Source organism: Panthera tigris, chromosome C1 (genome assembly GCF_018350195.1).
Source record: "Panthera tigris isolate Pti1 chromosome C1, P.tigris_Pti1_mat1.1, whole genome shotgun sequence".
Taxonomy (NCBI): Eukaryota; Metazoa; Chordata; class Mammalia; order Carnivora; family Felidae; genus Panthera; species Panthera tigris.
Genome location: NC_056667.1, coordinates 88528002 through 88535131, shown reverse-complemented (window position 1 = coordinate 88535131; position 7130 = coordinate 88528002). Strand labels below are relative to the sequence as shown.

Below are 7130 nucleotides of genomic sequence, written 5' to 3'. Positions count from 1 at the left end.
CAAGAAACATGGCTAGTCCTATTAAGAAAAGAAAATAAGGAGGAAATGTCACCAGACTTCAGAGCCCATAATTATCCAGGAACCATAGTGGGCATTCCACTTTGGAGGGGAGGCATAAAGAAGTTGTATTAGCTGTAAGAGACATAGCTTGAGGCAGAAGGAGAGGGAGACATGTTCTGTATCTTCCTTTCTCATGCCACTCAATATTATGACTTTGGTTTCCATTAACTAGGAATTTTGGGGAAATTTCACTGGGGAAGTAAATGAAAACCTAGCTTTAAAATGTTGGCTTCCAACTTAATTGGCAGAACACAATTCACGTCATGAACTCAAATGAAAAAGGAGTTGGGAAGTGGTTTCCAAGTTTGCAGTCTACTTATAGAAAGGTCCACTAAACTACTAGAAAGAGGCTTAGTGCCAGTTCATCAAACCCAACATAGTCCATCTGTTCAGTTTCTCAATATCTATCCTTAAATTTCAAGACAATAACATGTTTTTAGCTAGCATGAGCAACTATATCTCTTAAAAATGAAAAGATTAGGGGCACCTGGGTGGCTCAGTTGAGTGAGTGTCCAACTCTTGATTTTGACTCAAGTCATGATACCAAGGTCACTGGATCAAACCCCTTGTCAGGCTCCACAATAAGTGTGGAGCCTGCTTGGGATTTTCTCTCTCTCTCTCTTTCTCTCTCTCTCCCTCTGCTCCATACCCCATTTGCATGCTCTAAAATAAAAATAAATTGGAGTACCTGGGTGGCTCAGTTGGTTAAGAGACTGACTCTTAATTTTGGCTCAGGTAGTGATCTCATGGTTGGTGAGATTGAGCCCTGTGTCAGGCTCTACACAGAACATGGAGCCTGCTTGAGATCCTCTCTCTCTCTCTCTCTCTCTCTCTCTCTCTCTCTCTCTATTTCTGCCCCTCCCTTGCTCACACACACACACTCTCTCTCTCTCTGTCAAAATACATAAACTTAAATGAAATAAAATAAATATTTAAATAATGGAAAGTTTATTATCCCTTACAAGATGGAAAGACCTTCAAAGATATTGACTAATCGTTCCATATATTAATGAAGTTTATTCTTCCATTTAGTTGCAATTTCTCTTTGATAATCAGCCAACTTAAGTGTAAATTATAAAGCTACCACCAATGTAATTCTTATATAAAGTGATAAAAGAAAGAAAGGGAAAAATTGGAATGCATATATGTTAGAAAAATTTGGAAAGCTATTACAGAATTATGCCTGATATTTATAATGTTTTCCATTATCCTCTCCGTTTTCTCTTTTCTCTCAATTGGCACTTCAGCTGCAAAAAGAACTTAACTGACATCCACATAATTGTCACCTTGTCTACTTGAATAGCAAGAACATCTTAATGCCACAAAGCCAGGTTTTTTGTTTGTTTGGTTGGTTAGTTTTCATGTTTGGTTCCTTTTTTAAATATATATTTAAAACTCCTTAATTCAAGACATTTTTCTGAGAATCTAATCCCGATGAGCTGATAGACGTATTTTCACCACTCCTCCAATTTGAGCATTTCTAGGTGCTTGAACATCTGTATACAGTAAAAAGCATGAGCATCAGTATCAGTGTCCTGAGACCATCTCTTCCTCCTATCAAACTGACAGCCTAGATGTACCACTCAAAATCTTCTCCAGTTGGAAGAATCCCTTTTCCTTGAATAAGGATGTAATAAAGCAACAATACACTCTTGGTAGATGCTGTTGCAATCTATGGGTACTTGATTCAAATATTTTCTTGTGTGGTCAGGTGAGGGTGAGTTAGCAATACACATAGAGTAAATACACCGTACAAGCAATCTATTCATACCACCAGTGCCTTCATCACCTGCTGAGACTTATCTAATGATTACCACTTCCACATGATGCTTTATGTTGCATACACTTACCTTGATGACTTGGTTGGACATATATAAAGCATCTAGTTCATTATAGGATATCCAAAGAACAAAGAACATATAGTATATCATGCTCAGGTATTCAGTCTCCAGAAAGGTCCAGTAGCAACTTCCATTTTAAATTAAATCTCCAAGATATACATTTGTCTCTTCTCTTTAATTCATGTAGAATAACAAATATCAAAATGCTACTGGTGGTAAATGAATTGATTATATTTACTTCCCTTTGCTTTTATTTTTATTTATTCTATTTTTTTTATTTTAGAGAAAGAGCATGTGAGCAGGGGAGGGGGCAGAGCAACAGAGAGAGAGAGAGAGAGAGAGAGAGAGAGAGAGAGAGAATCTTAAGCAGGCTCCATGCTCAGCATGGAGACAGATGCAAGGCTTGATCCCACAAATCATGACCTGAGCTGAAATCAAGAGTTGGACACTCAATGACTGAGCATTCCAGGCCTCCCTGCTTTTAAACATGCAATGTGTTTTATCAAAAAATCTAAGCTTTAAATCACTGGAAGCTATATCATCATGACCATCATCACCTTCAACATCATCACTATTATTTACTATCTCTGTTAAAATTTCTATATAGTTCCCTTTCCATATAATTCAACTTTTATGCCTTTATAGACACATATTTTTTAAAAAAGTTTCCACAACTGTTATAGTATAAGATCATTTTTAACATGGATTGTTCAATGAATGTTTACAGAGCCCTCATAAACGTGACTAGTGCCTTATAAAAGAGACCCCAGAGAGCTGTCTTGTCCCTTTTGTCATATGAGGACGCAATGAAAAGACAGCCAGCTATGAACTAGGGAGCTGACCCTTATCAGACACCAAATTGTCCGGAGTCTTGATTTTGGATTTAGCTTCCAGAATTGCAAGAAATAAATGACTTATTTAAGCCACCCAGTTTATGGTCTTTTGTTATAGCTTTCTGAACAGACTATATAATCCCAAAATTGAAAGTGGGATCTTGACAGATACTTGGTTACATACCTCCAAAAATTGAAAGCAGGGTCTTGACAGATATTTATACACTCTTATTCATAGCAGAATAATTCAAAATACATAAAAGATGGGAGTAACGCAAGTGATTCATCCATTTAAGAGATGGATGAAAAAACAACATGGTATATACACACAGTGGGATATTATTCATCTTCAAAAATGAAAGACATTCTAACATGTGCTGTCTGGTTGGACCTTAGAGACATTATGGTAAATGAAATAAGCTACTTATATATTTTAGTTGGAGAATTATTGATTCAAATCTTTTGTCCATTTCAGAATTGGGTCATTGATCTTTTTTAATGTTTTATTTATTTTTGAGAGAGAGATAGAGTCAAGTTGGTGGAGGGGCAGAGAGAGGGAGACACAGAATCTGAAACAGGCTTCAGGTTCTGAGCTTTCAGTACAGAACCCAATGTAGGGCTCAAACTCATGAAACGTGAGATCATGACCTGAGCTGAAGTCTGATGCTCAACCAACTGACCCACCCAGGTGCCATGGGTGATTTGTCTTTTATTATTGACTGGTAAGAATTCCTTACCTATGTTTTTCTTTTGACACTTTTGCAGTTGGTGGCATACATAAGAAACTATTGCCTAACTCAAAATCACAGACGTTTACTTCTATGCTTACTTTAATTTTTTTTCATATTTAACGGTTACATTGAGGTCTAGGATTCATTTTGAGCACATTTTTGTGTATTGTGTGAAGCATGAGTCCAAATTCATTATTTTGCATGTAGATATCTGGTTGTCCAGCACCATTTGTTGAACAAACTATTTTCCCCATTCAATTGTCTTGGCACCTCTGTCAAAAATCAATTGACCATAGGAGCACCTGGGTGGCTCAGTCGGCTAAGCATCCGACTTCAGCTCAGGTCACGATATCGCAGTTCGTGGGTTTGAGCCCTGCGTCAGGCTCTGTGCTGACAGCTCAGAGCCTGGAGCCTGTTTCAGATTCTGTGTCTCCCTCTCTCTCTGACCCTCTCCCGTTCATGCTCTATCTCTCTCTGTCTCAAAATAAATAAACGTTAAAAAAAAGTTAAAAAAAATCAATTGACCATAAATATAGGGTGTATTTCTTGACTCTTAATTCTACTTCACGATCTATATGTCTGTCCTTTTGCCAGTACAATGCTGTCTTGGTTATAGTAACTTCTTAGTATCAATTGAATGTGAGTCCTCCAAATTTTTCTTTTTTTTTTCAAGATAATTTTGGTTTTTCTGGGTCCTTTGAATTTATATACAAACTTTAGGATCAGTTTTTTAATTGTGCAAAACATTAGCAGGAATTACATAGGAATTGCATTGAATTTATAAATCAGTTTGGGGAGAACTGCCATTTAAGTGTTAAAACTTGAAACATAGGATGTCTTTCTACTTGTTTATATCTTTAATTTCTCTCAGTATGCTTTGAAATTTTCAGTGTGTGAGCCTTGCATTTCTCCTGTTAAAATTATTCCTAGTTATTCATTTTTTGTTGCTGTTATTAATTGAATTGTTTCCTTATTTCATGTTCAAATTGTTAATTGCTGGCATATAAAAAACAGCTGATTTTTGTAAATCAATCTTGGATCCTGCCACATTGCTGAACTGCATTAATAGTTCAGATAATTTGTGTGTGTGTGTGTGTGTGTGTGCGCATTCCTTTGGATTTTGTATATCCAAGATTGGGTCACCCACCAATAAAAATAGTTTTATTTCTTTCTTTATAATCTGGATGCGTTTTATTTTTTTTTCTTACCTAATTGCCATGGCTAGAATCTTCAGTAAAATGTTAAGTGGAAGAGGTAAAAATGGGCATCATTTTGCTTTTTCTTATTTTAAGAGGAAACATTCAGCCTTTCTTCATTAAATACCCTGTTAGTTGTGAATGTCTTACAAACTACTTTCTCAGATTTGGAGGATTCGAATGTATTCCTAGTTGTTAAATAGGTTTATCATGAAAAGGCACAGAACTTTTCAAATACTTTTCCCACATCTGTTGAGATGATCACATAGCTTTTATCATGTGTTCTATTAATATATAGGATTACATTGATTGATTTTTGTACCTTAAATCTACTTTGCATTTCTCAGATACACTCCACTTAATCACTGTGTATAATCCTTTTTATATGTTGCTAGATTCAGTCTGTCAGTATTTTACTGATGATAATCTGTATTTGTAATAATAAAGGATATTTATCTTGTAGTTTCTTGTATTTTTTCAAGGCATATTTAATTTAATATCAAGAATGCAATACAAAACCCCAGATACAATGAAGGAAACCCAGTCTTCCATTAACAGCAACAACAATGCTCTTTCAAAATGTGCCTGTTGAATGGAATGAGGATCTAATTTCACTACAGGAAAAAAAAAAAAAAAAACAGTCTCATCACAGCCAGTATCCTTACACAATCTAGTAGTGAAATGAATTTTTATAATGCTTCAAACAGTTTCAGCCTGAAGTTTGACACCACATCTATATGTTCATACAGTCCTCAATAAGATTATCTACAACATTAGCAACCATTCAAAGAACAAATCATTGATTAAAACGACATTGACTTAAGGCTCAATAAAGTAATATAGAGCTCCAAACTAAATGGTTAAATATATGAACTATTTGCGCTGACATCTATTATTTGATTCATGACTATTAACATTTGTTCTTAGCAAATAAACCCTTTCTTTTAAATTTTTTATGCTTATTTTTGAATGAGGGAGAGAGAGAGAGAGAGAGAGAGAGAGAGAGAGCGAGCCAGCTAGGGAGGGGCAGAGAGAGACAGAGACACAGAATCCAAAGCAGGCCCAGGCTCCGAGCTGACAGCACAGAGACCAACGCAGGGCTTGAACCCAGGAACCTTAAGATCATGACCTGAGCTGAACTCAGACACTTGACTGACTGAGCCACCCAGGTGCCCCGCAAATATACGCTTTTAAGGCAAAATTCACCTCTTTTGAGTTATGACCCAGAAGTCAATTTGAATCACAAAGTCCACAGCCTTATTGGCAAAACTGATATAAAGCGTCTCTAAGTCACTATGCTCAGGTTAAGAGTGATGCATATCCCATTTTTACATTTTACCGGAATCTTACATGTTCAATTCATGATTTTAAATCTCTATGTTTCTTTCCTTTAAATGGAAGATACAGTGTGCCACAGACCTAAGACTTCGGTTTCTTCCTCTATTTTCTTCAAACAGTACATTTCTCAGGTGTCTACATGTCCTAGAAGGGGGGATTTTCAGAGGTGGCAATTTCTTCAGAATAGTCCCATGCCATCAGGCCTCAGAAACAAGGGGAGAGGGTAGAGAAAAAAGCTCAAACACAAGGTTCATTTGGTCAGTTTTATATTAACCATTTCAAGCTGGATAGCATAAGAATGTGGCTTTTTTTGGCTCAAGAAATCTGAGTCTTGGTGTGGAAACCAGTATTTGGCTGTCCCACCACAGCTTTCTCCTTGGGGGTTTTCAGCCAAATCCTGACAGGGGAGTATGATTTGTTTACCTGTCAGGTGTGAACTTCTAGTCACTCAGTTCATTTTGGGCTTGTTCCAGTTTGTCTTCAGTCTATTACAGTTCACTTTTCATTTTTAGGAAAAAACAAGTTCATCCCTGGGTCTATCCTTGTTGATCCCAGTTGGGCATCGCTAGGTTTCTGGGCTTGCTTGAGGTACTGGATTTGAGTAGTACACTCTTGCATCTATCTCTCTTCTTGGTAGTCTCATTACAAGGATGTTTTCCCAGTGAGCTTCAGGTTTTCTTCAGACCCCCTTAAGCCAGTTGCATCATTAGAATTAAGATCTGTATATTTGTCCTCCAGAGTCTGGACCTAGGCTTCATATTGTTTCCATCTTAGAATTAACTCATCAAGTGCCATAACTTTGAAGTATGTTTCATTCAAACCTTTTGGGGGAGGTTCCTCCTTGGTCATCTTGGATCCTCTCTAGACAGAGCCCTTGCTTGTGATGCCTACTCACAGAGGCCAAGGCCATGCTGCAGGACTGCAGCCCAGGCCTCCAGACCAGCCCCTGACCCTTTCCACTCTCAGAGCCCTGCGCCCCGCCCCTCCTTGCCCCGCCCTCTTTCACTCTCCGCGACCCACCCCCCTTCCCACCCTCCTCGCCCTCCTGCTCTTCTTTCTGCTGCAGCCCTGGCACTCCACTTTATGTGCAGGTCTCTCTGCCATTCAGTGAAATATAGTTTTCTTGTAGTA

The 7130-nt window shown here is 37.7% G+C and overlaps 1 pseudogene; it reads right to left on the bottom strand.

The window, feature by feature from the left end:
- Positions 1–6143: 6143 nt before the first annotated feature.
- On the bottom strand, positions 6144–6848 carry LOC102952868 (annotated as a pseudogene).
- Between the last annotated feature and the right edge of the window lie 282 nt (positions 6849–7130).